Consider the following 26,703-nt stretch of genomic DNA (forward strand, 5'->3'; position numbering starts at 1 on the left):
TGCAATATGTTTGTAAGGAAACAAAATAGGGGGGAGGAGGGGGGATTATTTTCTACATGTAAAAATTATAAATTATTTTCTCAAGACTTCGAGTCATAATGTGTGTCAAAGAATGTTGATAGTTTTTAAAACACCCACACACACACACACACAAAAAATGAAGATAGCCTTTCCACATAGCAAACAAAAATAATAAAGGTGCTGAATTAGCAAAAGCCAACCAACCAAACAACCTCAAAAGAATGACACTTATCTTCCGAAATCCAGGGCTTGTTTCTCTTCATGGATAGTCTCCACAGGTATGCCCTTCAATTGCAAATCCTTCCCTTAACAAGAGCTAACAAGTTTGAACAATACTTATTTTTGTTCCCTTTACAGAGCCTTCCAGAAGGCCTTTTACCAAACATTCTCTCACCAAACAACCCCCACCAGCTGACTTGAATTGCTTAATTAATCATAATTGGTTAAAAGATTAATTATCTCAGTAACAAATAAAGTGACTGGGTGCAGAAGCTTTCTGGTAATTTCAACAAAATGAGGCCAGCACTTTTCTTTTAATCCATATCTGGTACGAAAAATAAACCGAGACTGAAGTTGCCCACACATTTCTTAACAAACAATGACAGTTAAACCAGAACACACTTTATACAAACAAGACTGCAAATCATCATTTTTGTATAATACAATACAGTAGGCCTAATATATTTTGTGTTTCGGAAGAAACTTATTGTATCTCACTGTACGTCCCACTGTTGAATTTGGAAAATTTGATGTGGGAAATGGCAATAAACAGTATCCTTGTATCTTTTTCATGTATTAAAGTCATTAAATTTACTACAAAATAGTTTGGAATCGCAGCAATCCTTTTAACCCCTGCAGATTAGAACGCAATTGTCAGCAGGGCAGTTGAAGGCAGCACAATCATTTCAGTCACACTGAGTAATTGTGTATTGTCGGTATTCTGTGAAAATGGTATAAGTAATAACAACCACTTAAAAAGAAACACTATTCCAATCGCAATAAAAAGCAAAGCATGTTGCTTCATAACACGTTTAATTGATACTTTTGCAAAAATAATCCATACAGCACATAGCAACAAACCATATACACTGACATCACAGAATTAAGAGAGCTATGCTTCAGATTGATTGGCTGAACTTCAGATATTAAAATAACGCTTACTTTTCATGTGAAATCTGCCTGGAAGTAAAATTAACAAAACACCAATACTGCAACATGCCACAATTAAACCAATACTGTAAAGTGAAAACAAAAAGGTAATGTAATACATGTTTTCATTTAACAAAGCAGAAGCAAAATATATACACTTATTGCCAAACGTTTTGCATCACCCTGTAGAATTCACAAATTTTGCTTCATAAAGTCAACTGAAATCTGCTGAATAATGTTAATAATATTGAATTACACACCACTTTCCATATACTTAATGAAATATGACATTTCAAAATCTAGCATACTGTACTACTATTATAGCTTCTGGTAGACTTTTGCAATATCATTTTGTAGTTTATTTGATTACATGATAAAATATCAAAATTATGTTCATATAGTTTTTTTTTGTTTATTTTTAAATTATGTCTCTATCCTAAAATTCTAGGTAATGCAAAACTTTTGGCCATATATATATATATATATATATATATATATATATATATATATATATATATATATATATATATATATATATATATATATGAACAAGCATGTTTTAGTCATAAAATAGCCACATTTTAAACATATATTCCACATACAAGGCATGTACATTTGCTCAGTGGCAACTTCAAACTAATTCATACAGCTGGACTTTGTTCTACACTAGAGCACAAATGGTACATAAAATAGAAGTAGGCAAGGCTTTAAAAACCCATGTTCCAAACTGCCTCTACCAGTACAACTTGTCAGGTGGGCTATTTTCATGATCTATTCAATTCCAGATGTAAATAACACCACTCTTCAACTTCAACATAATCCTGCAGGTATTGTCACCAGGTGTGATTTAATTACCATATTCCTTAGAATTTAAGACACAGCCCAAATTTCCCACCCTCAATTTGAAAAATTGGAGGGCTGTCACTCAATTAATTTTTGGGCATTAGTTGATAATCGGTATATTAATCGGTAGATTGATCCCTGCACATTTTTAATAAAGATAACGATCTTATAATGGCGTATTAATACATAAAAAATCAATAGAATCTAAAATCACATAAGCCCAATGGGAATTTGGTCTTTTTAATGCGTTTTTATATAGATAAGTTTTTGTCTGGATTTTCAGCATTAAAAAAACAAAAAATAATAATAATAATAATTTAGGACCATGAAACAGGTAAACATGGGTTAAAACAACTCTCTCCTACCCGTATTCCACAACATAAACTAGTACAAATGGGTATACATAAACAAGATGAGCAGTAATGTAATATTAACAGTACTAACATCAATAAAACAAAACTTACAGTCGCAGCTCGTGACACTAGTAAAAGACATTTACTCGCCTGAAACCATGCCAGGCCAAATGAAGGAATGGGGAAAAATAAACGCTGCACTGCACAGTCAACTCCGTTGAAATGAACTTTGTACATCCAACTTAAACATAAAAACTCCCTTTTCACCAAAACAGTTTAAAAAGAATAACTAATGCAGAGCATTAGCTATGTGCTGCTTCCCATTTCCAGTAGTGATTACTCACATCTGTTTTTCTCACTTTTTTTGAACCGGTAGTGCTTGGTATGTCGAAAAATACGGAGACTGATTAGCATTTCCGACCCATGCAAATTGGCACTGTTTGTTAGAACAGATCCTAATAACAAAACGCTGAAATTGTAAAAGCTTCTCTTTGATTTCCTCAGGAAGCTAATGACGCTTCTATGAAAATGTATCATGGATGATACGAGATCAGGCAGTAACGTTTTGGTTCTTCTTTTCTCAGCAGTCAGTCATGTTGCTGTTTGTGTACTTGGATAGTCACATATTTTGTTAGTGATTTTAATACACCCACCACTATCCTTGAATTTAAGACGCAGGCCATTTTTGAGAAGATGGTTTACAAAAGTTTGTTTTAAATTCGAAGAAATACGGTATTTCGGAGCAAAATTGAGCTATGCCCATGTTTTATCTTCAAAGACTTTACAAATGACTAAAATGATAAGGGGAATAAAAAAAAAGGTAAGAACAACATATTTAAGGGTTTGAAAAATCCATTCAACAACACAGAATAAGACTTGGCTAGTAAGATGTCACCTATTCAAGCACTCATGCCAACTCACGGCAAGACTTCACATGAACAATGCCAAAGTCATTTTGATGTTAATGTACATTCAGTACAGGTGAACTGGCATTACAATGGCATTACATCAGTGTTGCATTTGTAACATAATAACAAGAATGAAAAAGGCAAAGCCCTACCACCACACCTGCAATATGGTACCCTGGTCCTGTTTGAGTGGATTAAGAGAGAAATAAGTTTGCAAAGATTTCTTGGTTTCTGGAAAAATAATGAACCCATTGAGGGAATAAGTAGCCAAGCCAATCGCTCTTTGTCAGTTCTCTCTGTTCTCTTCTGCTCCAATTAATTCCTCAGTTGAAGATGATGTCTCCAAGACTTCACTGGTCTCCTGAATTGGAAAAGAAATTAAACCAAAAAGAGTAAGCATGTGACCTCAAGCAGGAATTTACACACATTTGGCTTAGATATGCCTCTGTACAGTATGTCTCAGTTTTGCCTAACCTTAAAAACACTTTGAAGTATTACATTCCCAGTACCGTATCTCTGGAAATCCCCTGGAATTTAAGAGATTAACTGACCTTCAGTTTCTCCAGTTCCGTTTTTCCCGGCAGGGACTTTTGTGGTGTGTGGAAAGCCTGCAAACAAGTAAAGAAAATACAATAAAAAAAGAGTCTCATGGTCTTTTCAAACAGATCTAACTGGACCATTGCAACAATTAAAAACATCTAGGCAGTTTGTTCTACAACCACAAAGGCAGATATCAGATCATTAGATGGGGCAGCATATAAATATGTGTCTGTAAATATCAATAAGCAACCAAGTGGGTGATCAAATCACATAGTTAATTAACATTTGATTATGCAGAGAAATTGTGGATACATGTCAGTCACACTGCACCCTATTGCCAAAACTTTAAGACATTTTTAGGGAATGGTTAAATAAGAATAAACTTGTAAACATTTATGAAACAGTTCACGAAACTTGATTAGATAAAAAACGGTTTTAAAAAACTGTCCTTAAAGTAATTGTTAATGTTTTGTGAACAGGACCCATTGTTTCAATATGCACCTCAAGTTATTCTATATTAATTTGTACCGGTGGAGTGAATGACTGAGTGATGTTGGATTCATTGCAAGGAAGTGAAAAGAATTATTATTTATTTAATTGAACTACAGCTATGTTTAATATATATATATATATATATATATATATATATATATATATATATATATATATATATATATATATATATATGTAAAATATGGTCATTACTGAAAAAAGTTATATAACAAAGTTATAATAACCATGATTTAGTCATATTTAGACAATGAAATATAGTATGTATTTTGGGGACTGTGAACAGGTTGTAGGGTGACGTCAGGCCAGAAAGGAGTACACAGAGACAGGCAGTGCTGGCAGATGAAACTGAGACGCTGAGGCACTCAGTGCGTTTAATACAAATAAAAAGTTTAAACAAAAAAACAGCACACGGCATTTGAAGCCAAAATAAATAGACAAACAAAACGGATTAACACTAAACAAACAACAGACGAACAGATAACCAACCACGGTGAGTTCGAACAAACACACAAGTATCGTGCTGTTCCTTCCAGCATGAAATAACAATTATATGCTTTAATTTACTTTACTTTTCTTTACTTTCCTTCTCTCTCCACACCTGTTCTCCACTCACCAAACACACAACCCAGAGTGAGTAAAATGTGCATCTATATACACTGTTGTTCTGGGATTCAGTTACTGCAACCCCATGCTCACGTACTATTAAATACTTCAAATCATTTGTGCTACACAGACCCATTTATATCCCATGCACCAATATCTATACACCAACATTAACTCACCACATGCATCATATAACACAAAATACACACAGGGGGGAGCACACTGCCACAGGGACTTACTTTTTTCATGCCAAGTTGAGCCTAAGTGGAATATATTTGAACTTCACAGATAATATTTCAGCAGGGTCATTCTAGCTTAAGTGGACTGTGGACTTAATTATTTTTTGGTGAAAAGCACTTGAAGCAAGCTTAAAATTATACCAACATAGTGCTTATGTCTTCCCACGTAGATACAAAAACAGGGCAAAGCGTTTTGTATCAAAACAAATGGGAAACAAATAGTCAATTTGAGCATGAACATTCCTCATAATTTACGAGTTAAAAGGATACTTTATGTAATCTTCCTACTATCTAATGTTTTACCTGTGATATCCTGTTATGTGTTTTTTATATGATTACCTATTGTTATTTCTTCTTAGATGACTGTTTGCCAGGTTTACTAACTATCCCAGCAACATTGTTTCTGAAAAGCCTTGAAGACTAATTGTGGGGAGGCTTTATACAGACCTGTGTTAGCTACAACACAAGCTACATTATACAAATGTCACACCCTGATCTAAGGAAATGAACACACATAAACCTGCTTTAGTGAGCAGATGGAATAATGAGTTCCTGTATAACAAAGGTATCGATATTACCTTCTTAGCTTGCTGGATCTCGTCGGTGGATTTGGATCGATTCCTCACTGTTTGTTTCTGAGGGGATGATGACTGGCACTGAGAGAGAGAGGCAAAGAAGAACTTCAGACCTTTAAAAAAACATCCCCGCTTGAGTTGAACACTGCCCTCTGAATGGAAAGTACAAAATGCCAGATTAAAAAAAAAGCAATTTTGACATTTTGGGAATTTGACACAAGTTGTGATATGCATTGATAATATTCTGCAAAAAACATTTGAACTTTCAGTTTAGTTCTTCATAACTAATTTACATTTTACAACTCAACAGAAGTTTCCCATCAAATCATTTACTTCATTTCATTGCATTTTACTGTAATAAATGGGTAAATCACAGTGCAGCTCCTCACTATCAAATATGTCTTTCACAACAGTATTTTAAAGAGGCTGCCTTTTCGTAAATACAGACTGGTTATTTTTGTAAAAGGAAAACATTATTTTTTGTTTTACAACACAACAGGCCATTTGAACTACAGTGCTCCCTTGTTGTAAGCTGACCCTTTATACCTGGAAACTGATTCTAATGCAGTTTGGTTGTGGATTCCATTTGCTCAGTAATGGCATTCCACTGTCACTCTTACAGTAAGGCAGAATACAAATAGCACCCTCTCATAATGGCTCCTAACTACTGTGTTATAAAGGGGGGGGCACTTATTTAGATAGGAAAATATGACTGAGACCTGGATACAACTGGCCATATACAGTAAACTCCTCTTAGCGTGGTCACCTAGGGACAAAGTCTAGTAGTCCACATTAAGCAGCTTGTCCAGAATAAACAAACATGCAAGAAACAGACTCATGTGATGCATCACATCCAATCAGAAGAACAGCAGCAGGCACAGGGCATTTTTCTTTCTTTTCTTCCTGTTCAAGTCAAACACATTCTGCAGTCATAAACCACAAGGGTAATAAAGCTCTTGCACAGAGCTGTATAAGTACATATCATTTTTTTTAATTAAAAAGCAGCAGGAAACCCTTTTACAGGTTTTATTGATGCGCGTACAGCACCAAACAACACACAAAGGGGCATAAAAACTTGCCAGCGTGTTTCTTCAGCCAATTGTCCCCATATCGTAAAGCAGTGCATATATTTAGTCATTTTGCTTTTGTCCATAAGTGGAGTGCACTCAATTTGCATGTTCAGAAACTGCAAATACAGAAGGACAGCAACTCAAAAAGAGCAGACAAAAGAGCCATGTGTCTATTAAGTCATTTCAAATCAAGACATTTGACCCATTACTGTGATCTGGGAGAACTGGCTGTCTGGTCATTGCTGTCCTCTCGTAGAATGAACCACCAGTATATTATGCCCTTCTGGGTAAACTACCATTTCATAATGATTTGTGAACAATCCGTACCAGTGCTTAAAAACTCAGGTCTCTCTCATTTTTTTTTGATTTTGCAATCCCTAAAGTACAGCCAGAAATTGGTACACATATTACTGGTTATATTACTGGTTATCTGTAAAGTTATGTGCTGTGAGCATGACATAACCCATACACAGTCCTATAACTATTATATCATGCTTTATTATGACTATATAAGGTAAATCCAGATACATTGGGTTTCTATTCATGACAAGCCTTTATTTAGTCTATTGTCATTTTCATTGAGTAGAGGTAAAAGGCTGATGAAGAGAATATAGTTAAGTGACTGAGGTAGGTGGTCAATTAACTAAGCAATTTAATGGAATTCTGAGAGGTGTCAGAGGTACTGTATGTTTTTTTTGTTTTCATTTGTTTTCTTATAAGCAGGTGACAGACATACCGATAATGACAATAAAGCATGGTAAAAACTCAATATGGAACGGCTTATGGTTGTTATGATGATTTTAACAGGATGATGTGTGTGTGATATATGAATTTGATGTTCATTTGCAATCCTTTTGATCAGGTCTTACTTGTAAAAGAGATATTTAATCTCAAGTGATTCCCTGGTAAAATAAATCATGATAATACCAATAAGAGAAAAAGAGCTTTATATATATATATATATATATATATATATATATATATATATATATATATATAGTGCCTATATAAAGTCTACACCCTATAGGAAGTCTACACCCCCTTGAATTTTGTTGTGTCAGTGCCTCAGAGTTTCATACATTTAAATGATGACTGTTTTCCATTTATCTACACACCATACTCCACACTGTTAAGGGGAAAAAAGGTTTTATTGAGAAAAAATATAATACAAGAATACAAAACTGAAAGATCATAATTGGATAAGTCTCCACCCTCCTGAGTTAATACTTGGTGGAAGCACTTTTAGCAGCAATTACAGCTGTGAATCTGTTGGGATAGATCTCTACCAACTTTGCACGCCTAGATTTGGCAATATTTTACCATTCTTCTTTACAAAACTGTTCAAGCTCTGTCAAGTTCCTTGGGGAGCGCTGATGGACAGCAATCTTCAAGTCTTGCCACAAATGTTCGATTGGATTTAGGTCGGGGCTCTGACTGGGCCACTCAAGAATATTTACCTTAGCTTAGCTACTCCAGTGTAGCTTTGGGTGCGTGTTTGGGTCATTGTCATGCTGAAAGGTGAACTTCCGTCCCAGTTTCATCTTTCTTACAGAGGGCAGCAGGTTTTCCTCAAGGACTTCTCTGTACTTTGCTCCATTCATTTTCCCTTCTATCCTGAGTGCCCCAGTCCTTGCCAATGAGAAACATCCCCATAACATGATGCTGCCACCACCATGATTCACAGTAGGGATGGTGTTCTTTGGGTGATGCGCTGTGTTGGGTTTACGCTAAACAGTATGCTTTGCATTTAGGCCAAAAAGTTCCACTTTAGTTTTGTCAGACCACAAAACTTTTTGTCACATGGCTACAGAATCTCCTGAGTGTTTTTTTGCATACTTCAAATGGGATTCAAGGTGGGCTTTCTTGAGTAATGGCTTCCTTCTTGTCACCCTACTATACAGGCCAGATTTGTGGAGTGCTTGGAATATTGCTGTCACATGCACACTTTGAACAGTCTAGGCCATAAAAGCCTGTAGCTCTTGCAAATTTGCCATTGGCCTCTTGGCAGCCTCTCTGATCATTCTCCTTCTTGCTTGGTCATCCAGTTTGGAGGGATGGCCTGATCTAGGCAGGGTCTTGGTGGTGCCATACACCTTCCACTTCTTAATAATCGTCTTGACCATGCTCCAACGGATATTCAAGGCCTTTGATATATTTTTATACCCATCCCCTGATCTGTGCCTTTCAACAACTTTGTCCCAGAGTTCTTTTTAAAGCACCTTGGTGCGCATGGTTGAGTCTTTGCTTTGAAATGCACTACCCAGCAGAGGGAACCTACAGGAACTGCTGAATTTATCCTGAAATCATGTGACTCACTACAATTTAACACAGGTGGAGGCCACTTAACTTGGTGTGTGATTTTGAAGGCGACTAGTTACAGCTGAGCTAATTTAGGATTGCTATTACAAGGGGGGTGGACACTTATCCAACCAAGCTATTTCAGTTTTTATTTTTAATTAATTTTCTACAAATTTCTAGAATATTTTTTCACTTGGAAGTTGTGGGGTAGGATGTGTAGATAAATGAAAAAAAAAAACTATTTTAATGCATTTTAATTCCAGGCTATAAGGCAACAAAAGGTGAAAATTTTGAAAGGGGGTGTAAACTTTCTATAGGCACTATATATATATATATATATATATATATATATATATATATATATATATATATATATATATATATATATATATATATATATATGTGTGTGTGTGTGTGTGTGTGTGTGTGTGTGTGTGTGTGTGTGTGTGTGTGTGTCTGGCAGTGTGTTCAGGGGTCCACCTGGCCACATTCCACACTTTCCAATAAAACGATCAAACCGTTGAACACTTATACAATCCTCACACCAATTAAACAATTTACCTGTGCATAAGCAGCCACAAAACCCGCATTTTTTAGTGTGCAGGATCTCTGCCCTGCCCACACCCTCCCCCTACTCTGCCACAATGTATACACACATATATACCTAAACTCAACATAATTCACAATACAGTATAAGCAACACACACTGACAGGTTAATGTAACCTTAGTACCAAAGAGATTATAGGTTAAATTAGATACTGGTTGTGGGTGTAATGCTTCTGTAACATTGCTTTAAATCTAATCTTTATATATATATATATATATATATATATATATATATATATATATATATATATATATATATATATATATATAGTAGTTTCACATGACCCGATTAGCACTCATTTTGGACTACCTATGGATTTAGTACTAGTTGTGGTTTACCTAAGGGAGTTCAAAACCCGTGCACCCTCAGTGTAAATAACGTGACACCTCCTCCTTTACATCATGTGCAGGACTATTTTCTACTCCACAGGAGTGACTTACAAGAGTAAGAAGAAGCAACATGTCCATGTTACATTAATAAATAAGTGATTAGTAGTAAATAAAGAAGAGGTTCCATATAAAAGCAATGGATGCTTAGCTATACCACCCTTATAGGTGCCAACTAAAAGGATTAGGTTGATTCAATTCTGAATATTCCCCATATTCAACTGTTCTAATCCATTGTTTTTAAATTGTTGCTGTCCTCACAGTTGGAACAGATAATGAGTAATGTTATGTGTTATGTGTTATGAGTAACGTATGTTACATTAATTCCAACCCAATAATAAATGGCTCGGTAAAAATGCCATTACCTACAAAATGCAAGTGAACAAGAATAGGAGCAGTGTGTGTGTGTATCTGTTGAAACAGTGGCAGTACTGTAAAATATTTACAACATTGATTTAAAAAGTGTGATTATCAATCAACTTCAGTACTGTTGCTAGGTTTTGTGCGCATGTGATAAATTCTACTTACCTTGGGGTCCATAGCTACTTCCTTTAGAGATACAAGCTGCTATGAAATGTATTGGCTTCCTCTGCAGAGCTGACAGATTTAAAATGACCTGTGGAAGCATAAAATGTATAATTATCGTTTGTCCTGTAGAATAACTGTAATTCCTGTTTGAAGAGGTTCACTGAAATGTAAGCGTCTTAAACAGACTCGTCTATGGATTAGGTATTGTTTCCTGTTCTCAGTAATGGAATATACCCCGATTATTTTAATGTATTGCCCACATTTTGTTATTATACAGTATTAGAAAACCCTAGAACTGTAATAGAATTGATCTAGATCTCAGTCCAGTTATATGGCAAGGTTCTGGAAAGATGTAGAACTTTGTAAGGTATTAGTTGCTTATTTTGTGCCAACATGCCAGTACATGTACAAACTTTAGAAACTGCAGGGTGAATTCTACTCAGAAGTACTGTATTTACTGTACTGTTGGCGGTTTCAGAGCGTAGAGAGAACTGCAGTTCAGTAAAGGGTCAGTCTGTATGTGAAAGGGGGATTGTGGGTATCCACAGGAAGTTGATGTTGAAACGATTAGTTGGTGCCCAGGATTTATTTACAGGACCATTTGATGTTACCAACAATGGTAGATCACAGGTGCACATAGAAAAATGTACAAAAAGGGGAAGAGAAAATTAAATACTGAAAACACCTAAAAACAAAAAATGCCATGAAGATCCCGCTATAAAGGAAGGTCCTGGTGACACACTTCATTGTCCTTTGCGGGATTTAAAAATCGCTAAACTCATTTTAAAAACCTTGATCCTAGTTCCACACACGGTGGTCAGAGGTTTGGATTCTTGTTTCACCAACAGTAAACAAGAAAGAAAGGCTTATTGTCCGGGGTTAGCATGGACAGTCCTGATTGGCTCATCAGCCTCGACGTGTATCAGCATCCTCCTTATATAGTGAGATGCTCCGCTGGAATACATACACCAGCCAATCAAGGAACCACAGTTGCCCAATCATTGGCTGCAATTCTCTGTAAAAAAAACAAACACTACTGGCATCTGAGGTGGAGTGTTTGGCTTTAAATATTGAGAGAATAGTTACAAAAAAATAAAAATATATATAAAACATATTCTTATTCCCATGTGCAGGGCCAGCTCTGCCACACTGGATAATTCACATAAACCATGCAAGTGAGAATACTGATGTTGAAGTTAATAAAAAGTTATTTTGTTTTATTTGTTATATCACCTTCTGTCCATACAAGCACTAAAGTGTGAAAATAACAATATTTTTTCCAGAATGTGGAGGAATTTCAGTATGGTTACTGGAGTTGATAAAGGACACCGCCTGCTGCTATCAGTTTCTTATAAATAGGCCACACTTTGTTGTACACTGTTCTCAGCTGTGAACAATAATATTCTAACCTTAAATTTCACAAGCCCAAAATTTAACAAGCGTGTAGTTTTTTAGGTTATGTTTAACAATGATTGATTCACCCTGACATTTAGCCCCCTAAACCTTTAGGTTTGGCAAGTTAGCTCAAATTAAATTAAACGCCTCAAGAGAGAGCAAAGCACATAGCTGCACCAGCCTTATATTATTACTTTTCAAACTGTGTTTATAAAGCACCTTTGGAGGTATTCCTTGTAAAGTCTTATTCAGCTCAAATAAAGGACAAGGGCACATGAAACGAATTTTGCCTGCAAATGATGGCCAAAAATATTTATTGTGGAGTTGTTTCACCTTATTACACTATATCTACTGAAATGTCAATTTTTTTTGTCATGTGTATCGAATCTTATTAGGCTAATTTTTACTTTTTTGGAATAATTTAATTTAAAAACCATCTTGAAACAATATCATATTTTGATATTTATCACGTCATAATGATAATTACACTGAAGACTGAAGTTGCCTAAAGATGGTGTTGATATCAAGAAATTAACACATGAAAAATAGCCTTAAAATGAGCAAAATTGTACAAAATCCTGCACAGGATTCGATACCCATAGAAAAATAAAAAAAGACACGTTCATTTCTGCAAATATACCCTATGGTAGTTGTAAAGGTAAAACAACATCCATTGTAAATGTTTCATATTTAACTATCAATTTTTAGGCCGCCACATAGACGTCAGCCCTCTTTTTCTACCCAATCAGAAAATCTGCAATTCGATTGACGAGTCAGCCCACCTGTTGATCAGGAGGCCTAGATTAGCCGACTATCACTGTCAAGCCAAATCACCTCTGTTAATATGCAGCATCTAAGCAACAGCAATTACACCTGGACCAGTCAGACATCTGACCAGTAAGGGTGTCTGAATCGCGATGAGGAAACCTAGCCTGAGCAAGAGCACAAGCCTGCACTTCAGACAGCAGTGTTTCCACGATAGGAGAACCTATGGGGGTGGACAACCTTATAACTATTCAAATATAGCAATAGCACTGTACACTTTATAGTAAAATCTGTAAAGTATCACCAACATGTTAACAATGTTTGCAAAAACTATAATTGTGTTGAATTACTGTGATATATTCTTTAATATATCACATTTTTAATGCATTTTAGTACACTGCATGATGGAACTGCATTGAAAACACTAAATTAGTCTAAACCCCTCCCTACCAAGGGGTTACTAAAGCAATACAATGTAGTAGCATGCAATAGTAGGTATTATAAGGCAGGGTTTCCCAGTCCTGGTCATGCGCTTAATTAGAATGTTTTAATTGTTCTCAGCTCCTAAAAAGTTGATGATTTCAAGCTACTTATAAAATTTTATAGTTAACTTGAAATCTTCAATTGTTTAAAAGCTGAAAACAATTAAACATGACTAATTATGCCAATTAAGTTACATTAAGGGTTCATTGAAGTAATTGAGAACTCAGTTGGCATGAAAACCAACAAACACAGAGGTCCCCCAGGACCAGGATTGGGAAACCCTGCTATAAGGCATAAAACAATGCAAAATATAATGTTTGGAATCACAGTACCTATAAAGTTATTGCTTTCATTGGCACTTTCATATACAGCTTGAAGCTTTTGAAATAATGTATTTCTATCCATTCAGTGGCAGAAATTCTATCCAATAAACAGTGTATGCAATAAATTTGTGTTTGCATCTCTTAAATATCCTTACTATTAATACCTTGCTAGATTGGGACTGCTTTATCTTCCTCATCTGCACTATAGATTTCTTACCCTGTATTGCAGACTGGAATCCTTTAAAGTAAGCTCCCTGGATGTACTAGCTAATCATTAAAAAGCTTATGGGAGTGAGGACTTGTCCCCTTGCACTGGCACTGCACATTAGCAGAATATTAATATGACCTGAGACATGTTTGCAGTTATGCAGTGCTTATGCGTTTTTTATTAATTTGCTGCTATGAAATGACAATCCCATTTCATTTAATGTGTATTATATTGATTTCTGAGCTTTGTCAGCAATACTGGTAATGTGCATTATATATGAGCTTGCCAGGCATTTATTTATTTATTTATTTATTTATTTAATCCCTGTCTGGAAGCAAGTGCATAGGGGCATTTTCAGAGACAGGTTTTGACAAGAAATCAAATTTCTTCAAGACAATGAAAAAAGGCTTGTAGTAGAGACATTTCTCATTGAATTTATGATGTTTTTTTTTTAGTAATTTGATTTTTGCTTTGTATTACTTAACCTATTAAGTATCAAATACAAGCTGTATTTATGAAATTTGATGCATTCTAAATCAATATTTTTTTCACAGAGAAAAAAATGAAATCCTTTTGCTTCGGCTAAAAACGATTGTGTCAAAGTAGACGTGCCCGTAATCAGAGCAGTGAAATTACACTCGGGCTACTGAGCTCAGCACACAATTGAGCTTTATCGTCACTATGGGGAGGAAAACACCAAGAAATTGATCAATTTCAATTTTTTTTATTTTCTATTGTGATATCAACTGCATTTAGATTTAACTTTTGTGGTTAACAATGTAGATGCCAGTTAAAAATTCTCAAAAAATTTACAAAGTAGCCTTTTCTCAAATTAGGACAATGACACTTCATGGGTTAAAGTTAAAGGGATGTGTCCTTACAGTACATGTGTGTTCAGTGTTGTTTTTAAACAGTTGGTATGTTTATCCACTACTGTGTCAAAGGTGTGAGGAAGACTACAGCTCAAAAAACAAATACCCTAAATAACACGTTGATGTCTAACATATCTACTGTATGTAGTTAAACTATATCAGTTTATTGAAACCTTCGGGTAAAAATGCAAAAGAAAATAAAACGAGGGAGATGGGACGGGACCCTAACAAAAACACATACCACTAATATTAGCAATTGCCATCAGGTTTTATCACATCTGGATAAACGGTTATTTAGATAAATGTATTTAAGTGTGAAGTAGACACAGACAGCTTCTATAATCTTCTCATTCTATAGGTGAGGATACACTCAATAACTTGGGCTATGGGTTCTTAGCATGACAGCAAAACCCTAAAGTGTGACAGCCAGCCTCCACTATAACTTGTGGCACCGATATGCATTTCCAGAAAGGTTGAAATGGGATTAGTTATACCTTTTACTACATAACAATTTGAAAAAATACAGATTATCCAATACATTACTTTGTTTATACAGTACCTAATAAAAGGAGAAGGGTATTGAACAAATATTAAGCAGAAATCAATGTTAATGAACAATGGAATACTGTACTATATACAGAAGCTGTCTGGCTCACTGTGCTGGAAAAAGACAGTGTTGATTTTACATTTCAAACAACACTGCGAGATCATGGTGGCTGAGTATGAGCTGTTGCAAGGTACCATGCTCTTTATTGTGGTAGTGGGGCCCTTCTTTGTGGGACTCACTGTAAGTATTAACACCTATACATTTCAGACACATCATCTGATCCTGTGAGTGAAGTGAAACTATGTATTGCTCAACTATCACTTTTCCTGGTTAAAGCCAAAACTTCCATTTGGTCTTACATCAGCTCAACTCCTGGTCCAGGCTATCAGTCAGATTAGATTGTCAACGTCCAACTCAGATTAAACTGATTAAACTTAGTAAAGGGTAAAAGTGATTTAATTAAATTTCCAGCTGAACATGTACGCATGGGTTTAACAGTTCTTCATACTGTATAAGAAACACTGGAGTCCTTGTAAGGCAAAAACAGAAGTCTGCACTTGATGTGGAATATATTTCACTTGAGATCAACAATAGATTCACAACAGGACTAGCATAGCAGTCAAATAAAACTGAAAAGGACCAAATATTTGTATACTGTGGTGATTATTTTAACAACAACAAGAACTACCACAAAACAACAAACAACATTTAAAAAAAAAAAAAAACATTTTCTCACTGATTTATTTCCATGTACACTTAACTAGCCCTAAAGTTGCTTGAGGACAAGACAAACAATCAAGTTGAAATCCTACATCCCAATCCCCAGACTAGATATGACAGTCCTAGACCAGCTGCATGGGTGACATTTCACAGCGCAGTGAGCACAGCGTGGCGCACGAATTAGGTTGTATAAGGAAAGTAACAGTTGCATGGTGTACTTTCCAAAACAGCAATGAAGCCTTCTAGTAAACATTTGTGCAGAAATGTTTGTCAGAAAGGTGCAAGCAGACACAAAAATATATTCTGTGCTATCGATGGAGGGCATCAGATTTAAAAGTTATGTCTCTCACAGCACCTTCATGCAGAACTGCCTTAACTCGTTGACATTTATGGGTTTTCGAGCATAAATTGCTTGTTTCAGGTCCTATCACAACATCTCAACGGGGTTTAGGTCTGGACTTTGACTAGGCCATTCCAAAACTTTAAATTTCTTGTTCTTCAACCATTCTGATGTAAACTTGCTTGTTTGTTTTGGATCATTGTCTTGCCGCATGACCCAGCTATGCTTCAGCTTCAGTTCACGGACGGATGACCTGACATTCTCCTGTAGAATACTCTGACACAGAGCAGAATTCATGGTTCCTTAAATGATGGCAAGTAGTCCAGGTCCTGATGCAGCAAAGCACCCAAAATCATGACACTGCCACCACCATGCTTGACCGTTGGTATGAGGTTCTTACTGTGGAATGTAGTGTTTGATTTTTGTTTTTTGGGGCCCAGGTTGGCCAAAAAGTTCCACTTTTGACTCATCTGTCCATAGAACATTGTTCCAGAACTGTTGAGGATCATCCAGGTGTTTTTTGGCAAGCTTGAGACGAGCATTCATGTTCTTCTTAGTGAGCAGTGGTTTCTGCCTTGCTACTCTGTCATGAATCCCATTTTTGCCCAGTGTTTTTCTGATGGTGGAGTCATGAACACTGACCTTAGCCGAGGCGAGAGTAGCCTGCAGACCCCTGGATGTTGTTCTAGGGTTCTTTGTGACTTCCTTGACAATTTTACGCTTTGCTCTTGGAGAGATTTTGGCAGGATGGCCACTCCTGGAAAGATTAGGTACTGTCCCAAGCTTTCTCCATTTGGACAATATGGCTCTGACTGTGGTTTGGTGGAGCTTTAGAAATGGCTTTGTAACCCTTTCCAGACTGATAGGCATCAACAACTTTTTTCCGGAGGTCTTCAGGAATTTCTTTTGATTGTGGCATGATGTGCCTCTAGAACCTGTGTGCTGACAACTTCACTCTGATAGCAAGGGCCAAAGTTAGTCAGATTTATATTGGGCAGGGCAGGCCCAAATCAGGTCTGATTGTTAACCAAAGTATTCAAACAGCTGACCCTAATTATCCCTTTAATTGGGATGAGAACTAGGGGGGGCAATAACTTTTTCACACTTGAAGATTGCATGTATATATATACACACATTAAACAAAAATATAAGCGCAACATATAAAGTGTTCGTCCCATGTTTCATGAGCTGAAATAAAAGATCCCAGAAATTTTCCATTTGCACAAAAAACTTATTTCTCTCAAATTTTGTGCACAAATTTGTTTACATCCCTGTTTATTTCTCCTTTGCCAAGATAATCCATCCACCTGACAGGTGTGGCATATCAAGAAGCTGATTAAACAGCATGATCATTACACAGGTGCACCTTGTGCTGGGGACAATAAAAGGCCACTCTAAAATGTGCAGTTTTGTCACACAACACAATGCCACAGATGTCTCATGTTTTGAGGGAGCGTGCAATTGGCATGCTGACTGCAGGAATGTCCACCAGAGCTGTTGCCAGAGAATTGAATGTTCATTTCTCTACCATAAGCCGCCTCCAACATCTTTTTAGAGAATTTGGCAGTACGTCCAAACGGCCTCACAATCCCAGACCACGTGTAACCACGCCAGCCCAGGACCTCCACATCCGGCTTCTTCATCTGCGGGATCATCTGAGACTAGCCATTCGGACAGCTGATGAAAGTGTGGGTTTGCACAACCGAAGGATTTCTGCACAAACTGTCAGAAACCGTCTCAGGGAAGCTCATCTGAGTGCTTGTCGCCATCGACTTCGATGGCCACTGGCACGCTGGAGAAGTGTGATCTTTACGGATGAATCCCGGTTTCAACTGTACCGGGCAGTTGGCAGACAGCATGTATGGCTTCGTGTGGGCAGGTGGTTTGCTGATGTCAACGTTATGAACAGAGTGCCCCGTGGTGGGGTTATGGTATGGGCAGTCATAAGCTATGGACAACGAACACAATTGCATTTTATCGATGGCAATTTGAATGCACAGAGATAAAGTGACGAGATCATAAGGCCCATTGTCGTGCCATTCATCTGCCACCATCACCTCATGTTTCAGCATGATAATGCATGGCTCCATATCGCAGCATCTGTACACAATTCCAGGAAGCTGAAAATGTTCCAGTTTTATCATGGCCTGCATACTCACCAGACATGTCACCCATTGAACATGCTTGGGATGCTCTGGATCGACGTGTACGACAGCGTGTTCCAGTTCCCCCCAATAAACAGCAGCTTCGCACAACCATTGAAGAGGAGTGGGACAGCATTCCACAGGCCACAATCAACAGTCTGATCAACTCTATGTGAAGGAGATGTGTCGTGCTGCATGAGGCAAATGGTGGTCACACCAGATACTGACAGGTTTTCTGATCCACGCCCCTACCTTTCTTTTTTAAGGTATCTGTGACTGATGCATATCTGCATTCAGAGTCATGTGAAATCCATTGATTAGGCCTAATGAATTTATTTCAATTGACTGATTTCCTTACACGAACTGTAACTCAGTAAAATCTTTGAAATTGTTGCATGTTGCGTTTATATATATATATATATATATATATATATATATATATATATATATATATATATATATATAAAGCCAGCTGTAGACCCATGAAAATAACTAATTGAGCCTTCATAGATTGTTATGTAATAAACAGCAGGGTTTGTTTTAATTAAGCCTGCCTGGTAGAGCCCCCTCTTTGCAACTGAAAGAGGATGATGTCTCAAGAGGGGTGCGGAAGGGCCCAGCAGGGCTTGTGGGTGCCACAGTTGCAGCTGCTGTTCTGGTTACTCTTGTCTAGAACAGCTGTGCCCATCAATAATGAATACAACTCATCAGAAATACTAAGACAAATGTCAACAGGGCAGGCAGTGCTATGGTATTGAGAGACCCCATGGAGAGAAAGCCTTTCAATCTACTGTACATTACTATTCCCCTGAGAAGGTTCTATTTTATTAATTACTGCAGAAGAAGGGCCGATGTTTTACTGTGTGCCTCCTCTGAGTATGAGCTCACTTGGGATGAGCCTTGAAGTATATGACAATCATTTATATATATAGATTCCCCCTGCAATGCTAACTTAATGGATGTAAGAATAACATAACGTCAAGGTGTTAGTTCTTACTGATCACAGTTTTTGCAGCAGGACAGGTAAACTGACATGTTTAAGAGCCCTTTTGAGACAACTTTCAGGTTATAAACTTCTCACCAGGATGTAATGGCTAGAATCACTTAGTATATCATTTCAAACCAGAAGAAGAAAATATGATAGTTAACTGTTAAATTTCAGACCCATGCTCTTTAAGCACACTTGAGTGGTTTCCAGTGGCACTGGAACAATTTTTAAAGTGGGGGTGCTGAAAGCCATTTAACAAAACTGTAACCCCTGTATATGATGGAAGCCATGCAAAACCAATGGATGCTACCACACCGCCAGCACCCCTAGTTCCAGCGCCCCTGGTGGTTTCTTACTCTTTTGTAATTTCTTCTTTCATGTAAACTGCCCCAAAAGATGTAGAAAGAAATTGATACTGGTGGAATATGTCTGGGGAGCCAAGTCATGAACCAGCAGAAATGCTGCAGACTACACTGCAAATTAGGCAGAGACGTTTTGCTTTGATAATGCAGAGATTTATTAACCAAGGGGGCTAGCTCAGTTCTAATCCTTCTGATTATTTTCTTTATTTATTTACTTACTCATTCATTCTTCTGACCAATGGTTACATGGTAGAGAAAAAAAAAAATCATTAAAGTAGCTCTAGTAAATGCCAAACCCATTTACAAAAATAAAAAAATAAAAAAGTAAAACTTGAGTTCAATAAACAATTCTCCTTATCCTTAGTTCCTGACTGAAATACAATCTGCAAATGAATTTGAAGTGTATTGAAGAGGCATTTTTAACAATGTTAAAGTTTTTATTCTTTCTAAGCCATTCTTATGCACTGACTAAAGTACTGTGGTGTGAGTCCTTGATAGAGTTGGAAGTGCAATGTTACGTCAGGGTAATTCATTGCAATCATAATGGAATCCCAATATAACTGTAAACTAAAACTACCATTCCCTAATTGAATCTAAGGGAGTGACCATAAATATAGAACAAAGAGCTCTGAATAAGTATTTCAAGCAGGCAAGATGCAGATTGAATTGACAAGTCTGAAACAGACAAAGAGAAAATTCTGGGAGGTACAGTAGCAGTCCTTCAGACCTAGATCATGAAATTAATGTCATCTTCCACTCATAGTTTTTTCATCCCAATGTTCATTTCCTCAATAACTGTTTTTTTAGGAAAGCTATAAAAAAAAAAAAGGCACAGTGTTCCTGGTGCTGCCGCTGCAACCCACTGTTGAAGTTCTCTTTTATTCCTGCAGGCCATAGTCACGAAGATATGTCACCATAGCAACCATGAATATGCACTGTGTATCCAGTCTGTGGAACTTGACAGCTTGCTTTGGGTGAGTATGATTGTGGGACTCCTGTCAAACTCACACATTACAAGGTTTTTTAAACAAAGAAGGTGGAAATTAATGGAGGGTTGAACCAATCTTTAAGGATTCTTTTGGCATTTTTGTCTAAAAAAAAGTGAAGCAAATATATATTATATTAGAGTTTCTATGGTGTCATCTTCCATTCTTTTTCTTGAGGTTATAGTTTCTAGTAGAATCCCAGGTCTCTAATTTGTTGGATAGTAAAATTAAAATCTTCAGGATAAAGATTTGGTAGGTCAAGCTACAAACCTATGGTATAATGCTCACAGTACACTACACCATTACATCTAGGAACAGCGCGATTATTTTAAACAACATTGGGCATGCTTATTATCTATTGGACATTCTGTTTGAAAGTTTCTGTAGTTTCCAGGACCCCTTTTTTAAAAGAGGTCTCAGTCTCAGTGGTTAAATAAACAAATAAATTCAAAAAAATAATAATAAATACCGTGTGACAGTGCCACTTAATTGGTTGACGAAAGTCCTAGGGTTTCTTATTAACTTTATGTATTAATAAATGTTGTTTTATTTTTAAACTGGGACTGCATTGATGGATATTTTTTTAGAAGACATTAAAAAAGAAAAGGATGCCTAAAAGGATACCATTAAAAAGCAGTGTAATAAAGCATTGTGAATGTGTTGTAAAGCACAAATAAGTGGTGTCAAGCACAGGGAAGTATGGTAAATAAATATGGCACAACACAGTGAACTAAATTTAGTTGATCAGTCGTAAAGGTCTGGTAAACAGTGTTGGTGGTGTTATTTTAAAAATGTTTTGCTTTTGCTTTCCATCTGTTTTACTCTTTTAAAGTGATACGTTCTTTTTGAAAGTTCTGTGGTTAACAGCTCTGTGGTACTGTGACTTTTAAATGTTTATAAACTCTAAAGGGTTAATTGTCAAGGGTATATAGTATTTTGAACATAGTTATAAAACAGTGTTAAATGCCTGATAATGAAGACTTTCAAATCTTGCACTGAAGACATTTTGGTTATTTTTCAATCTTGTACGGAAGACATTTTTGTTATTTTTATTGAAGACGAAGCAGATTTTTGTAATACAGTGCTGTGGATCAAAACATACTGCTGCTTCCTGAGCACTCTGACTTGTAGCTCCTTCTCAGTTGAATGGTTGTGATCAAATGGAAACCAGGATAGTCCTTGGACAGCAGAAGCTAACGGTCAACGCTGATTGTCCCTTTTTCAAGGTGCTTATTGATGATGCATCAATAGTAAATCATATTTTAAAATATGAGTAAAATGAGTAAATATGAATTTAGTAGGAAATATGTTAGTTCTAACATAGCTATATTTTAATTTGACACTACAAAAAATTGCCCTAAAATACTCAAGTTTTCAGGAATGTCAAAATTGGTCATGGCTCAGTAGCTTTTATACATGACGTTGGTTTACAAGACCATATCAAGATGGCTGCCAGCAAAGTCACATTGCCCAAGGGCACTTGTACTATTTTGGCATGGCATGCTTGCACATGGTTTTACATCCTAAACCAAAGCTACAAAGTTGTCACTGTGGTCAAACTAGCCGGTAATGCAATCTGCTCCAGATAACCTTTTTTTCTCCTTGGACTACTTATTATGTATTGTACGATTTTCACTACATAGCAGTGAGCATCGCATCGCTCCCTAACCCTAACCCTAACCCATCCTGAATATTTAGCCAGATGACCCTTATAACCTTTCAATAATGGGTAACACTTTACACTAGGAGTCTAGGATTACTGTGTATTTACATACTAGTTACTTAGTAAATACATGTGCACTTGTTACTACAATGTGGTATCCATACTTACAATGTACTTAATGTGTAAATCTTTTTGCACCATATAGTGAAGTACACAATTGTATCAGGGTTCGAGTTAAAGTAATATGCAAAAAAAAGATGTGCACATTAAGTACATTACAACAATGTACAATAACAGTCTAACAACAAGTACACATGTGTTTACTAAGTAACTACTATGTAAATACACAGTAATCAGAGACACTTAATGTAAAGTGCTACCTAGCTACAGCACTGTGATAACGTTATCCCCTCAAGATTAGTATTCCTTATTTAAATATCATAGTTTGGGATTTGCTTGTATCTGGTATAGGGGTACACAGCAAAATGGCATTGTGGAAAAGGTGCTTTGAATTTACAACTGGTGCCTACAGAGCAACACTAACATTCAAAACACTTCACCTCCCTGTATTAGTATTTGTTCACAATGTTATAAAAACAGGAGATCTGCTACTAAATTAGATTAAAGAAGGTATGTTCTAGGTTATGTTTACAAACAGAAAACCACAAACAACTTGGTCATCATCAATATTGGGGGGGGGGGTGAGATTTGGCTTTGATGTAGTAAGCTATTTTTCTGATATTTAATAGAGAAACCTTTGAGCTGAAATCTTGAGTACTGCGTGGGTGGCACAGACACTCACTGGGAATGTATATTGTGTTTGCATTCTAATTTATATTCATGTGAACATTCATTTGAATCAAATTAGTTTCAAATGAATAACAATGTCATTATTCTGAATGCCTAAGGACCGGTGCCATGATTCAGTACATTAGCTGTTTGTCGAATAAATCTGTAGGTATCAGCCTTAATGAGCTGTTAGTTATTAGCAATAATGAAATGTCAATGAAGTTTGTTAATCTACAATTAACCACAAAACAAAAGAGCCCAGCTCATTTGCTCAAGCAGTTACAGAGCTTTTAACCTCATCTCCTAATGCAGTGTTTTAAATATTTTACTAAATACAGCGCTCCCTCAATATATAATGTGGGACTCGGGGGACACACAATATGAGCGTTAAAACCAAAGAGCGTTATAAACGAGGGAAGGGGAGGGGGGCGCCATGAGACACATAGCAACACACAGCTGACTAAAATGCAAAAACATTTTCACTCATGGATAATGTTAATTAGCAATTTTTAAACTATAAATAGCCTGGCTAAATGGCGTAGGAAGCGACAGACAAACAAAACAAGTATGAGAAGTAGAGCGGGTCTGGAGAGGGGAAGAGGGAATGGGCTCGCCCCAGGTTCGGCTGCCGGAGCCGGGCTGAAGCAAAGCTGAAGTGTCTCATCTCCCGGATTAACCCGCAGCTCCTCTCGCAGCAAAAAATGTACATACATTAGGAAAGATAACCATGTAATAGGCCTAATATTTATTTAGTTATAAAACGAATACTGAATAAGATGTCTGTGCTATAAAGTGCCAGCGCAGCTTTTCTTCAGTTCAGATACTGTATCAAAAGGGAGAGACAGAAAAGGAAGTTAGACAGAGAAGTTGTTTACAGTTTGAACAACATCGGCACTGTATTTACTGCAGAAATATTGCATGAATCACTAGTATATGGAATTGGGAGGCATTCTGTAGGAGTGTTATATCCAAGGCGCGTTATAATCGAGTGCCTTATAGCGAGGGAGCACTGCATTACAGAGCAAGAAACAACGTCCTGGAATACTGAATTAAAGCTTTAAAACCTCATTGTTTTATTCAGCTGCTCTAATTATTTTTCTATCAACCCCTTTGCAAGGAACACATCTTCAAACAAATCACACGTCATTGCACAGATTAACACTGAAATTAATGGTTTACAAAATGGCAGTCAGCAAAGCCTCAGTGACTGTATAAGGACCAAAAATCAATGAGATATTAAATCAACCATTTAGACACTTTTCATTCATTACACCATTTTAAAATATTTTTGAATGCTATTTCAAGACCAAAGTGCAAAATAGGGGTACATTTTCACCAATTTCATTGCAAACATTAGGGACTTCTAAGTTCCAAAGCATGGACAAATCACTGCTGGAAACCAGCAAACAATTAGAGTAATGTGGTAATTAATCAAATGGCTTCATAAATAAAGATGCACCACTATTTACACAATGACAAACATATCCATTTACCACTACTACTACATGATATACCAAATTACAGCTACATAGACTTAAGCATTCCACCAGAGCAAATTCGAAAATACACATGCAGTCCCAAATACTGCTCACACTCACACATGCATGCATACTGTACACACATGATCTCCCTCGACCAGTTGCTGATCAACAGTAGCCTCCAGTGCTTCAGCAGGAAAGGCTGATTATTTCAAACATCTCTTTCATCATACCTTCCCCGAAGGCAAATTGGACTGTACCACTATCACAAGCAATCAGTTCACAAAGGAGAGAAAACCTGTAAAAGCACACCACTGCACTACAAATACACACTGTGAACACATTGCTACACACATATAGCTATTTACATACATATTTACACACACACTTACAATACATACCTGTACATACACACACAATCCAGAAACTGGACAAATGAGGTCATGTTCAGTACATTATAAACAATAGGTTAGTCTAACTTTTATAAAAGTCTTTATTATTTCATGTATGCATTTCTTGAATGTTATCTAGCATTATTATAAATGAATCCCATATTGAATGTTCAGCTCTTATTTGATTAGTATGAGGGACAAAACTATTTGCCTTCCTATATCATCATAACCTTCTGTGGAATATATTGATGTAAAAAACACACACATGCACGACTAAAAGTACACCATCAATAATGTAGTAAATAACCCTTATGAAAAGCAATATATCAAGGTATATACATAGTTTTCATGCTAAAGTTTTACAATATTTCTCATATACATATTTTTGGCTACTTTAATACATTTTAAATATATTCTAAACACATATTGAATTGATTCTGCAGGTGTAATTTACTGTAAATCAATGTATTCATTCAAACTGTGTTTGAAGTGAGCAAAACGATTCTAACTACACTGGAACAATTAAATACCTTTAAGGTGCTTTTCAGAATACTAATTCTTCACACGAGGTGTTGCTGTCAATTAGTTTAACAATCAATCAAACCCTCTTACTGTTTGATTGTGTAGGTTTCAGTCTACTTAAATTCATATCTTACAATTCATTTAAAAAAGAACAAATTGTTACATTGCAGAACGTCAGAATTAACGTTCTTAACCCTTTAAAACCATGTATCCCATCTAGATAGTTTATACTTTATAACACAAGTCAAACATGCTAGGTACTTGTTTAAAATCAATTTAGCAAGGTTACTGTATACAACAATTCTGTGTCAAGGTTTAACTGTCAATATTTTTTTTATTATTAATATTATTAAGAAAGAACACATGAATATGTAATCCATTAAATAATTCATTTTCTATTCCATTATATTTATTAAAGACTGGAAATTAAAATGTTGTTTCAGTATGTCTTTCAGTATTCAGTATGAATTTATATACAGTCCACTGATCTCCTGCTGCGTACCACCAACCAAAAACCGTAGCCCTGGAGAAACAAGTGAATCAAAGCAACAGATTATTTGACATATACTATATTAACTGAGATGAAAACCATATGTGATAGAATGTCATCCACAATAGAATGAAGCAGCAGCAGCCACTACAGGATAAGATAGAAGACTCTTACCTTTTTCTGCTGAAAGGAGGATGTGCAGCTCACAGACTTGCAGTTTTCATTGTCATGCTAGTCTCACTTCTTTAGCACTCCTGGCAGCCTGTTCTTAATTCCTATGACATTCCAACCAGCATCGCTCCAGCTTTTCTGGCACAGCCAGGGGAGTGTCAGGTGGTCACCAGTACACCAATTAGAAGGAGGCAGGGAGAACTAGCATCTATTCCTCTGTTGGCATGAATCCAACCTTTTCATGTGTATGCTTCATGCACCTTTAAGGGATATAGCAATACATGCAATTTAAATAAGTCCCATTGAGATCATTATGGCCGCCATTTTGACTCCCCCTGCTTCTGTCTGTACCATGAAGCAAGTGTGATGCTGGTTTTCAGCTGGTTGTGCTGGTCCAGGAAAACAGTGTTTTTCACACTCTTGAATTCCTC

At 36.5% G+C, this 26,703-nt stretch overlaps 1 long non-coding RNA gene across 1 annotated transcript; it reads right to left on the reverse strand.

Moving 5' to 3' along the window:
• Positions 1–1,723: 1,723 nt before the first annotated feature.
• LOC121297361 lies at positions 1,724–26,393 on the reverse strand. The gene is made up of 5 exons (XR_005947157.1): positions 26,276–26,393; positions 10,635–10,722; positions 5,748–5,819; positions 3,826–3,882; positions 1,724–3,635 (listed from the first exon to the last, which is right to left on the reverse strand). It is a non-coding gene; the product is annotated as an uncharacterized LOC121297361 (long non-coding RNA).
• Positions 26,394–26,703: the final 310 nt, after the last annotated feature.

The sequence above is a fragment of the Polyodon spathula genome, chromosome 22 (genome assembly GCF_017654505.1).
Source record: "Polyodon spathula isolate WHYD16114869_AA chromosome 22, ASM1765450v1, whole genome shotgun sequence".
Taxonomy (NCBI): domain Eukaryota; kingdom Metazoa; phylum Chordata; class Actinopteri; order Acipenseriformes; family Polyodontidae; genus Polyodon; species Polyodon spathula.